The 13,225-nt window shown below is 47.1% G+C and overlaps 1 protein-coding gene across 1 annotated transcript in view; it reads right to left on the reverse strand.

Moving 5' to 3' along the window:
* Window positions 1–13,225, reverse strand: part of Thsd4 (thrombospondin type 1 domain containing 4) — a 533,316-nt gene that overhangs the window by 431,014 nt on the left and 89,077 nt on the right. The window lies entirely within an intron of this gene.

Below are 13,225 nucleotides of genomic sequence, written 5' to 3' on the forward strand. Positions count from 1 at the left end.
TATAATTACCAATTATTGATAATAATAATTTATATTATTATCGTTTATTTTTATTTGTGTGCAGAAGAGGGTATGCGATCCTCTAGAGCTGCAGTGAGAGGGGGTTTGTAAGCTGCCAGACTGAGCACTAGGAACTAACCTCAGGCCCTCTGCAAGAAGAGCGCACACCCTCCGGCCCCAGGCAAACATCTCAATTTATTATGCAACTGTTGTTGACAAAGCACAGAGCTAGGAATGGTTCAGAAAAACAAAAGGGAACCAGGAATGCATTCCAGGATCCCAATCTCACAAACCAAAGCAGCCATAGCAGAATGCAGGCTAGGGAAAGGACTTTAGAAATAACCCACCTAATTGTGTCTGGGGAATTCTGAGGCAACAGGAAACACAGTGCAAGGGGTCTGAGGAGGTGCCCCCGTCATTGCTCTGAGAGTACAGAAGTCCAGATCTCAGTGCTCTGTAGAAGGACTCAAGCCATCCGATTGTTACTTATTTGTGAAATGACGAAGCTGAATTAAATGACCGCCAAGGCTGCTCCAACTCTAAAATTATATGCTTTCATAATAATTAATTCTACATTTATGTAAAACTGGAAGTGTGCCCAAGGGTTTCTCCAGGATGGCCCCATTAAAATAAGCACATTAAAATAGCAATCAAGGTGAAACATTGATTTCTTCCCTCCTGGGGAAATTCTTTCCCCACTCTATATAACCATGAACATAAAACTTAACAGAGCACAACTAATTATTAACATCTTTATCACTAATTGCACCTTCATTCTTGGCTGATACGGTTTTGAATTAAACTAAGCTGCAGTATTTATTTTGCCTTCAGGCATTTCTCAATTAAACTTGGCAACACTTGGGACTCAGTTAATGGTGAGGCTTTAACAGATGCCATTAAGAAGTTAGTCTTAGAATACACATATGAGTTGGACCCAATTCGCCTTTTTCTTTCTTGTGGCAGGCCAGGTAAAATGAATGACATCATAGGAGGGCAAAAGAAGGAATTTTGGAGTGGGCATGTTTTTAAGTTCTGAAAGCTGACCAAAAAATGAAATCTAGCCCCAAAGCAAGTGCTCAGTGGGGACTTCAGTTGAAGGTAATGGAGAAACTCAGAGCACTGGAGTAGGATGTCTCACAGTTGCTGGTGCCTAAGACCTTGTTAGGATGCGGCTTAGGTAGTCAAGTACTTGCTGTGCAAGCATGAGGAGCTCACTTGATCCCTCCAGAACCCACATGACAAACACTGACCTGCTGGCCAGCCAGCCTAGCTAACCCAAGGAGCTCCAGCTGAGACTTTTTTCTTGGGAAAAAATAAGGTAGTGAATCATTAAGGAAGATGCCGTAGATTGACCTCTACCCTCTTCTGGTGGGTCCAGGGTGGGTGGCAAGAGAACTCACTAGAAGCTTTATAATGAATGCTTTATTTTCTGAGCACCCAGGAAGGTGGCTAGTTCACATCCCTGAAGGGAGATTGTACAACATTTTTATAGAATGGGAACACAAAACGAGGAGAATTAGGGTGGGCTGTTGCATTGACCAATCATATTTTGACACAAGGGGTTAAGCAAGGAAGTCAACATTGGTGACTGGGCCTTATCCAGGCCAGCTGGTTTCAAAGACCTTGAGTCATCTTTTGCAATCATGTCCCCTCCTGGACTCTGGCCTGGAGTTCTGGAATGATAAGGAAGGAAAGGAGTGGGCAAGCTACACATAGTCGATTAACTAGGAACACATTTATGACTTGTGAGCCTTAGTGTAGATAACGGGATAACAGCATCTTCCCTCTTTACATCCTTTACGGGTTAGCAGTCAAACAGGAAACATCTGAAGAAGCAGGACAGGAGTTGAGTTTCAGGCACTGGGAACATGGACTGAATTTTGAGCCTGACAGCAAGGTGGAACTCATTCCTGAGATAGCTGAATTCATAAAACTACCTCCTAACATTACACACACACACACACACACACACACACACACCATGTGCACACACACATCTTCCTCTCTCTCTCTCTATCTATCTCTATCTCTATCTCTATCTCTATCTCTATCTCTATCTCTATCTCTATCTCTATCTCTATCTCTATCTCTATCTCTATCTCTATCTTGAAAGGGACCTTTGCTTGGAGGTCTGGGATAGAGCCTCAATCTCTCTGGAGATCTCAGTGCTGCTGGTCCACAGACCCACAGCTTTGAAGAACACAGTCACAGAACAGACTTGAACTTCAAAACAAAGGGGTCAAAATTCAAGATCAGAAATGCCTGGGTTTGGCGAAGCAAAAGATAATGGCATCGGAACAAAACAAAACAAAACGATCGCTCTGCGGCCTGTGGACTATATGAAAAGGTCTGCTCGCCTGTGGACAGGCTGCCCTGCTCAGTACACACTGATGAAGCCACACCTGCTTGATAACACTTGTGAGCAGCAGAGAAAGCGGCTAGGATAGATGACTGGGAAAGCATCTTCCCCAAAATAGACAGACCCTTCCCCTGGAGGGTAATACACATTTACAAATGTCTAGTTTTCTATTCATTGCTTTTTGGTGTGTGGTGGGAGAAGAGGAGAGGGTAGCTTTTGCCAATCCCCTCAAACTACTTGAAATCTCTTGAAATAACCACACCTCTGAAAAGACAATGGTGTGAAAGCATTCAATGTTCATTCCACCCCTGATAAACAGACTACTAAGAATGAGCGAGCAAGCCAGACATGATCGTGAGCAATTTGATTTCTGAGACCTTGGCTCCAAACTCTGGGTGACCAACAGAGTCGTCCCCACTTAGCTGAGACAGCATTTGTTTTCCTTGTGACCCAGCAGAGCAAACAATCCTGGTGGTTCATGGTGGCCTCTTCCTCACCAAGACAGAGACCATCTGGCCACTTGCAGGGAGCCTCCACAGAATGGGATAAATTTACACAGAGTTGTCACAATAAGCACAGATGTGTCTGGGGGCCCCATGTGGCTGTTTAACCCTTCAGGGAGAGCATGCAGTAGCTGCCCTGGGGAAGAAGTTGGCTTTTTCTTAAGCTTCGTCTGCCAGAACCGAGCTGTGGAACGTCACTTTAGGAACTCCACTTGACATGATTTTAGCTGATTGCAACAAGTTAAGCAATGTGCTGGTTAGGTTTAACTGTTAATTCCACAGCATTTAGAATAACCTGTAGTCACCTGGAAACAGAATTAAATAGGTTAAATTGGCCTGTAGGCAGGCCTTGTTAGTTGATATAGGAAGACCCAGCCCACTGTGGGTGGCGCCATTCCTTAAGTTGGACCCTGAAGTATGTAAGAGTGGAAAGGGTTAGCTGAGAGCAGGCAAGCAGGCAGCACGGATACACTTATTCTTATGTCTTCTCAGAAGGAATCATTCCTACCTGGATGTCCCCTTAATAATGATCCATCACCTGGAACTGTGAGCCCAATAAACCCTTCCCTCCTGTGTGGCTCTCAGTCAGGGTCTGTGTGAAACATATGAAACTGCCACAGGCAGTAAGGCTGAAAAGCTACAGTTCAAAGAAGTGAGAGCTGTGGTCTAAGACATATACATAGCCCTGAAGCCAAGAACCATGGGTTTGAACCTCAGCTCTGCCACTGTTGGAGAAGAGGCCAGAGGACTTGCTTAGGAGCCTTCAGTAAGTTACTTGATCTTTATGCCTCGGTTTCTCCTAATGGGGTCAGAACAAGGTTCCGGCTCAGTGAATCACTAGGATGTGACATGTCTGGAGATACCCTCCAGGCAGGCAAGTGACACCTGAAGCCATTAGTGGTAGTGTTTATTTACATGCTAGGAATCTCTGCCTCACTCCAACCCCAGTGCTAAGCCCAAACTCATTCATAAAGATCATGTCACAGTTTGGTCATCCCGACTATACCACAGTCCTGAGCATCAACCCCCATTCCTGCCTCTAGGCTAGCCTATGGGATAGAAGTAAATCTCCTAGTAGGTGTAGGTGTGTGTGTGTGTGTGTGTGTGTGTGCGCGCGCGCGCGTGTTTGATCACAATAAGCTTGTGATTTGTCAAGTTTGAAGGAGGCCTGATTCTGCAACTGTGACAAGCCCTTTGGTGTCACCCTGCAGCAGTTGGAGGGCTATGCTTCAGCAGTAACTCCTAGACGTAGTCACCCACACTCATCAAGAACCAGCACACCCCAGTCTGGGCTCAGCATCATAGACTAATGCCGAGTGACCATCAGAATCACCCAGAACACTTGTTACAATAGATCCTGAAGCTCCACCTGCTAAGTCTGACCTGGGCCTGAGAATCTGTATTTCCAACAAGCCTAAGGAGATGTTGTTACTTGTTAGGGACCACTCTGTGAAGACCGCTTGGTCAGTCTACAGCACCCCAGCCCAGACAGGAACTGGCTCTTGCACTTGCTCCTCTTCTCTGCATTCTCAGGCTTGGCCAGTGCAGATGCCTACTGTACCTTCTGTCACCTAGGCCCTGGATGGACCAGCCCTGCCGCTGTGCTTGCAGTTTCTCCATAGGTTCTTCCCAGCCTCAGTCTGTATGTTTTCTCCTCTCATGCTGCCTTCCCAGCACAGAACCAGAAATGCACACCTAGCTTCTACTGAGGTTCTCAGCAACATTCAGCCTGATCCAAACCCCAAAGCACTCTTCCACAGAAAACATGCCCTTCTTTGGCCTCCCATTGGACCCCTGAGCTATCAGAGTACAGCCATCTTTTCTTAGGTGTGCTTATATTCCTGCCTGAGTCACTAGAAACAGGCTCCCTGGGGGCTAGGTCTTATTTATCAGTATCTCCATAGCCTACCACAATGACTAGTACATAATAGGTGTTCACTTTTACTAACAAACCACTGATGGGCTAGAGAGTTGGCTCAGAGATTAAGCACACTGGCTGCTCTTACAACGCCCATGGGTTCAATACCCATCATCCACATAGTAGCTCACAACCTTCTGTAATTCCAGTCCCAGGAGATCTGGCCTCTGGCCCCTCACACACATTGTGTAGAGACATAAATGCAGGCAGAACACCCATACACATAAAATTAGTTTGGTTAAAAATAGGAATTAACCATTGAAAATTGTAAAGCACAAATGAGTAGCTCTGTTCATTGATACCCACGGGAAGGAAGTCCCTTTCCTTGATTTCATTTCTCGGCTATAAAAGAGTCAGAATGCTGAGCAATAAATAAGCTAAGATGAAATGAAATGTTATATTTTATCTAAAGAGCATTAATCAACTGTGGTCCTACAGTTGATTAATCAACTGTAGTCCTAGAGGCTACCTCCCTCTAAGCAGGAATCAAAATGTTCTTTGTTGGGTAAGAACCTTCTAAGCATCAGACACCTAGAGAAGAGGCAGGTAGACTAGGAAGGAAGGTCCAACAGGAGCCAGATCACACCCTCCAGTCTCAAAACAAGAGTAGCTAGAGAAGAGCTGAAATAGGCTGGAAAGGTAGCTGGGCCAGCCAAGTGTTTGCCTTGTAAGCATGAGGATCCTAGTTTAATCTCAGAGCCTATATTTAAACAGCTTGGTGTGGTGACATAGGTTTGAAATCCCCACATTGGGGAGGCAGAGAGATAGGCAGATCCCTAGGGTTGGCCGACCAACTGGCCTGATCTACTTGTGAGTTCCAGGCTAGTAAGAAACTCTGTCTTAAAAAGACAAAAAAAAAAAAAAAGATGAGTGCCAACTAAGAAATAATAGCCAGGCCACACCCATGCACATCTGCACACACATGAACATGCAAATGCACACACATGCATTTTTTTTAAAGGCGTGAAGAAGTTAGAGTTCCAATCTGTGTATGCCCATCTAAGCTTGAAAACCACCCAGGCAAGGCTGACAGCCACTTGTGAGAGATAGCTAGATGGTTTGCCACCGCTTAGTTGTCAGCATAGAGTGGAACAGGCAGTGGGGGGACTGTTTATGTTTCTTATATGTTCCCTGTTTATTTCCATTCTCTTTCCCCTAATGCTCAGCCAGGTCCCTGCAAGAAGCCCAGCCCCTCAGCTGTGCTAACATTAACCACATTCAAGGACCCAACATCCCAGGGTGCAACAGCCCCTGTGACTGCCAGCCTCCTGAAAGGAAAGCCTGAAAGCTGAGCGGGGTGGGGACTCTATACAGGGGTCACCTAAGAGCCCTATTACCCAGCACATGCCAAAGTCTCCTTGCTAGGCTTTTCCGGGGAGGTCCAGGGTTTTCCACAATCAGAGAAGTAACATCCCTTGCACATATCAGTCAAGTTGCTAGAAGAAATGAGTCTTTCTCCAGAGAAGATGGCAAGGATGTTTGGGGGCAGAAGGATCATATCCCCTGAGAGAGCAGACTGACATATGGTTGGATGAAGTCCCTGTTGGATGAAGTCTCTGTTGAAAACATGGCCCGTACTGTTTCTAATGGAAAATGCCCACAAGGGTAGAAGGGCTCTTCCTGCCACATTTGAACTCTGCACTGTTCTCCCTCAGGCAAAACCACTTAGCAAGCCAGTGGTTGACAGCCTCCTCTTGGCACCAAATTGCCGCCTGAGGAAGTGTGAGGCTATGTATTGTACACTCCCTCCCGCAAAGTACAGAGATGCTACATCTGAAAGTTGCCCTCCACTCCTGGCTCAAGATACACATGGGCATCTTTCTGCTCTCCCCTCCTTCCTTGTGGTCCTCAAAGCTAGGAGAAGCAGGAGGAAAACTGGGATTTGCAATGAAGACCGCCATTCCCAGTTCATCAGTAAGACCAAATGTTATCTCTTAAAAAGACTTTCAGTGCTGTTAGTAAAACAGTGCCTTCTGGCCGTGGCAGCACTCACGAACCCAGAGCGGCTGTGGACTTTCTACACAAAACCTGTGCAGCATCAAGCCAGTGCAAGAACACTCCAGTGTGGGTGGAGGAGGGGTTCAGGAGACCCCAGCCCTAGCTGCAAGTTTCTGGCAGTTGATGGCAGCTGGCTGAGAGGAAGAGTCCTTTTCCTTTGGGGGTGTGGCCTCTGGTAGGTGCTATGCTACTGAATGGCCTACACCCATGCACATATAGGGAGCTCCAATTAAACCCAATGATTGTAAAGAAAACTACAAATGGGATATAAAGTCGGGTGGGGGACTTCCGGGGTACCTGGAGGACTTGGAGGGTAGAGAGAACCAAAACACACTGTATACACGCATGAAATCCTCAAAGAACAGATAAATACGATCTAAAAGTGAATACCATTCGGAGGGTTTTTAGGGATTAGGACTATAGCTTAGTTGGCAGGCAGCTTGCTTGGCCACACACAAAGCCCTGGGTTCTTTCCCAAGTACTCAGAAAGTAGGTGTGGTAGTACATACCTGTAATCGCGGCACTTGGGAGGTGGAAGAAGGAGGGTCAGGAGTTCAAAGTGCATCTGAGACCAGCCTGGGCTACAGAGATATCTCTAACAAAAAATAAGTAAAAAGATTTGTGAGCATGCACACACACACACATGCCCCCCCCCAATACACACAAAGGACAGTAGGAACTACCTCTAACCGCTGTCTTTCTCAGTGCTGGCAGATGTGCAAGAAATAAGGGCTTAGGACCCCACAGCAATCTGCTGAACCTGCAGCATCCCGGGTACTCTAGCAGGAGGGATGGTCTGAGTCCACAAGCACATCTCTTTCCCAGAGCTCATTTCCAGAATGACATTGAGGATTGCAATATCAGAGAGGTGCCAGATATCATCACAGATTGGGCATGGTGGCATGCACCTATAAACTCAGCACTTATGAGCCTGTGGCAGGAAGATGACTAGAAGTTCAAGGCCAGACTGTGCTACAAATAGTGAGTTCCAGGACAACCTGGGCTACCATGTATGCTCCTGTCTTGAAACCAAGTAAAATTATCGAAAGGGGAAAGGAATCTTTAGGCGTGGGCTGTGTTGGTGAAGAGCCAACCTCCAGGCTGCAGAGCACAGAAGCACAGCCTGTCCTCCAGGCAATGGAGAGGAAGGAATTTGAGCCTAGAATCACCCTTCCTTCGAGCATGAGTCTGTGTAGCAATCAGACAAGAGAGGAACTGAGAGGCAACAAACGGAGATCAGGCAGATGCCGCAGCTCTGAGTACATTAGAGAGAACCATAGGCTCTGTGGAAAATCTGTTACCAACATGGCAGCCGGTTAGGTCATGGCAGTAAGCCATGTTGCTACCCAAATTGTGACCAGGGTTTGTAAACCTGAAGGTTAGTGTCTATGCCCTTCAACAGGGGAATCCGGAACCAGCTGAGGAATGACCCATTCAAACTCTGGAGGAAGACAGTTAAAGGACAAGCCGGGTGCACTTACATAGATGTAACAAGCTCTGCAAAATACAGAATAGTGAAAGGAAATGAGGGACAAAGGAACTAAACTCAGGACATTAAAGAGCCCCTACTCATATGAGAGAGGAGGGGGGAGAGGGAGGGAGGGGGAAGAAGAGGGAGGGAGGGGTAAGGGAAGGGGGAGAGAGAGGAGATAGATAGATAGATAGATAGATAGATAGATAGATAGATAGATAGATAGATGATAGATAGATAGATAGATAGATAGATAGATAGATAGATTATGAACAAACAAATTAACACACACAGCAAATGTACACATGCCCAAAACAGAACTTGGGAGACTGGAGAGACAACTGAGCACTCATCTTCCCAAGGCTACTCTTCCTGAGGACCCGAGTTTGATTCCCAGTAGACACATGGCAGCTAACAAGCATGTGGAACTCCAGTTCCAGGAGATCAAAGCTGTCTTCTGGTTTCCATGGGCACTGCATGCACATGGTACATACACACAAGCAAAAACGCTCATACATATAAAATAATAATTAAAGAAAAAACACCAGGACTAAGAGGATGGAGTAGAGGCAGACACACTTGAGTTCCTCCTCTTTGTACTGCCATTGCCTCCTCACACCACACACAGGCACACACACGCGCGCACACACATACACACAAGGGCTTTCAATATATGAACACAATATGCAAAATTCTGAATTATTTTTGCATCGAGTCTACAAAACCCACCCATTCTATCACTGTGCCCTAAGGAGCAGAAGCAGATGGCTCCTGGCAGAGCGGTCCTGATGCAGCATCCAAGAGAGAACTCAGTGAGGAATCTTAGTCCTTATACATGCAGATGCTTCGAGGAGGGACACAAAATACCCACTCATGTACATACAGGAAGCTCCAAAAGCTGGAGTGATCAGGAATCAAAAGGTTCTGAAATGTCTGTCCACGGCAGAGGTGAGTACTCCCGGGAGATTCTACATCATCAAGAATCATCAAATCCCATACCTGGGTGAGGCTTCTAAGAACCCAACCTCTCCGTGGAAAGAAGAGTTAGGATTATAAAATGTCCACTCCTTTATTTTCAGAGGAGACAAGCATGCCTAGTCATAGTCCCTGTGTGGCGAGAACCAACCCATCCGCCAGGTACCCAGTTGCGAAGTCTCTTAGACTTTGGATTTTTCTCACAGTGACCTGGTCATAGTCATTACCCTCTCTATATGACACTTTTATGGGAGCTGAGGACATGATTCAGTCAATAAAATGTTTGCCTTCCAAGTGTCATGATTTGAGTGTGGTCCTCAGAACCTATGAGAAATCCAGCATGCTGGCCAGACAGTATAGTTGAGCTCCAAATTCTGAAGATTCTGTCTTAAAAATTCAAAAAAAAAAAAGTGGCCGTCTCATCTAAGGTAGGCTTACATACAAATGCACGCACACCTTGTGTTGTACATACTCACACATAAGATAAATAAATAAACGAGCCCTTTTTGTGACTCATCTCTGGCTAGAGAACAAAGTTCAGTTCAAGGGGAGTTTAGGTTTGAAGTTGTCGGATACCTTCCATCATGAGTCCTAAATCTTCTTGGTCTACTTTCTAGTCTTCAGTTCCTCCTGCATCCTGAACCCCAACAGCCATGTGTCATCCACCAGGTCCCCAACAACCTGACTCCATTTGGAATACTGCCTCACGGGTCCACCTGTGCACTAGTGCAGGCTCCTGGTCCTTTGCCCCATTATGAATGCCCTCACAAGGCAGCCTGCACATCCTTCTTGGCTGTGACATTAACACTCTGGCTGGGCAGTGTTAAGATTCAGCTTCCTTCTGCACCTTTAGCTTCTGCAGGGCCAGGCTCGTACATTACTAATCCATGGGTGTATAATCCTGAGCTAGGACCAAATCTGATACAGGAGCACTCAAAATATTTGCTGAAATAACACACGTGAGAGGCAGAAAACTTAAATGTTTGCATTTCTAACCAAAGGGCCAGTAAAGCCCACAGCTCTAGGCTAATTCATAGAGACCAAAAGGTTCTGAGCTCCAATAAACCAGCCTGAGGTACCCTGGTGGGAAGCAAAGAGAGCTAAAAAAAAATTAGACTGGTAGCCAGTGGCTACCTAGAAAAGTCTCAGAGCTCCAAGTTAAAGGGAGGAAGTTAAAGAGGGAACAGAACCAGAGTACAGAAACACATGTATTCCAGACTGTACACAGAAGCAAGCTGGGCAGGAGGACATTTGTGGCTAAGGGCTGGAAGAGCCTTATTTTCCCTGAAGCTCCTTGTTTCTTTCCCACCCTCTGCCGAAAGGGGAGGAAGATCTTGTGCGGCCAGAGTTCAAAGAGGCTTTGAGCAAGTGGTTTGGGTTGAGTGCAGATGCCCTTTGAGAAGTCCAGAAGACTCCGGTGCCTGCCAGGGCGGGTCTCAGCGATAAATTATTCGGTGTCTACCAAAGATAAGAAGCAAACCTCCGGCCACTCGGTGAAGTAAAATTTCAGATGATGGAAACCACAGCTTTCCTGGCTGACTACTGTGTCGCCAAACCATGCTGACGGTTCGATCAGCCCTGCCTCTGTGCCCCGTGGCTGGCTAAGGTGAGGGGTAAAAGACAGAGTGAGAGTCCACTGAAAGGCTTGCTCTGAGCCTGCAAGAAAGAAGGGACTCCCTCTCCCAGTGCTCTCCGCAGGTGGGGAGAGGGGGAGGGACTTGCTGATGATGGGGGTGTTTCTCTAAAGTGAAGGGGAGATGTTATAGGTGCATTGGGGAATGGTCCCAGAAGTCAGGAGTCAAGGGGTCCAGGCTACTGAGGTGGATGAAAGGCAGCTTTGGAGTGACTCTCACTCCAAAATGTTTATTGGAAGATTTTATTTACGTGTATGTATGCTTGTCTCTGTATACATGTGCATGGTACAAGTGTGTTGGTGCCTGGAAAGGATAGAAAAGGGCACTGGATGGATACCTTGGAGCTGGAGTTACAGACAGTTGTGAGCCGCTGAAAAGAGATGCTGAGACCTGAACTAAGGTCCCCTGGAAGAGCAACAAGCACTCCTAACTGCTGAGCATCTCCCCAGCCCAGCATAAGGAAGCCAAGCCTTAAGAAGACCTTATCCTTGGCCCATCGACTGCCTGCTACACTGATGAAGTTCACAGGGTGGTGCCTGCACACTACCACCCTCCAAAATAAATCGAAGCAGCAACCGTCAGGACAGACCTAGTTACCCCGGAACCAGCCCCAGAGGAGGCTTTGACTGCAGGCATTATCAGCAAACATCTGCTTCTTCAGAATCAAATGCAAAACCAGCCATGTCCCTAAGAGCAAGTCACACACTGCGCGCCGGTGCCGTGTACCTGGGTGACCCTGGGCTCTGGGTGGCACTGCTCTGGGGTGTGTTATTTAATGTGACACAAAAAGAAGGAACAAAGACAGGCAAATGGGCATTAGAGGAAACCAGTTCCCACAGGGCAGAAAAATCGATGGTCAAACATCAGTAAAGACGGACTCAGGGCCAAGCGTGTCACTCACTACACAAGGGCACCTGAGAGTGCACGGTGTGTGCCCTCCTACTGGGGAAATGACTTGGGGCAGAGAAAGAGATTTCCTTTGGGGTTTTCAAAAGCAAGGAATAAACTAGTAGCTGACTGAGACAGAGACATTCAAGCAAAGATGGTGTCCACATTCTATGTTCTGCTAAGCAAGGCATCCCTGGGGATGGTATGGGGGGGAAGGGTTTGACTGGCACAGAGATGTTTACATGGGATGTAGAAAGAGCCCAGCTGTTCTATCAGCAGCTTTGCCTGCTGGGCCCTCCGTGACCTGTAACCATGGATAAGTCCCTATACAGCCCTTCTAACCAGCATGCCTGCTCTATCTGGCTATTACACAGACTCAGTGAAATCGTTCCCCGGAAGTGCTGAGATCAAGGTGTGGCCCCCGTGTCTACTCCCTAGTGGCTGATCCCGTGAATACTGCACTGCTCCGAAGGAAGGTTAAAGACAGAGCCTCTGATCTCTTCCACGTGGGGACCACAGCAGAGGCTGACTGCCAAACATGGCACTGAGAGCTGCGGAATGACTCTGCATGAAGGAACAGTGAATGCATTCATTCCTCCAGTATGAGTAAGAGAAGCCCTCTTGGGAGTCCAAGCTGCTGCCAATGTGGGCTGTAATCCGAGCCCCAGTGGCTCTTGGGACTACAGGGCTTTAAGGGGAACTGAATGGGATTACCTGTAGGGCAAAGGGCCTGGCCAGAGCAGATGCTGAGTGAATGCTGGCTCCTAACCCCTCTCCCCTGAGGCCTCTCACAGTGCTCCTTGCCCCAGTGGCTGACCCTCTCTATAGGCTGAGGAAAAACAAAAAACCACTTGAGACTGATTTTCTGCAAGTTCTGGTGAATTTATTAACACAACAATGGTAATGATTCTAACATGAATTATGGTTTCTGAGCATCTTTTATGAGACGGGCTCATAGCATAAGCAATGCTATCTCCCTTCAATCCTGGATGCCTCTGAATTTGTATGACATTTTCTGTGTGTGAGTGTATGTGTGTCTGTGTGTGTATGTGTGGGTACACATGTATGTTTATTATGTGTGTGGGGGTAAGAGGACAAGAATCACTTGTGTATCGTTTCTCCTGCTCCTCCTCCTCCTCCTCTTGCTCTTTCTCTTATTCTTCCTTCTGCTCTTCCTCCCTTCCTCCTCCTCTTGCTCCTCCTATTCTCCCTCCTCCCCCTCCTCTTCCTCTTTCTTCTCCTCCTCCTCCTGCTCCTCCTCCCCTTCTTCCTCTTTTGTTCCTTTCAGTCAGAATCTCTTTCCACCACAGGACTGCCAGGCTAAGCTGGCTCACCACCAATCCCCAGAGATGCTCCTGCCTCTGCTTCCCAGCAATTGGATGACAAGTGCTCACCGTCACACCTAGTGTTCTTCCACGGGTCCTGAGGATAGCTCCCAACACCTCATGCTTGCAAGGCAAACACTTCACCAACTGAGCC

Source organism: Grammomys surdaster, unplaced genomic scaffold, assembly GCF_004785775.1.
Source record: "Grammomys surdaster isolate TR1022 unplaced genomic scaffold, NIH_TR_1.0 241, whole genome shotgun sequence".
Classification (NCBI taxonomy): Eukaryota; Metazoa; Chordata; class Mammalia; order Rodentia; family Muridae; genus Grammomys; species Grammomys surdaster.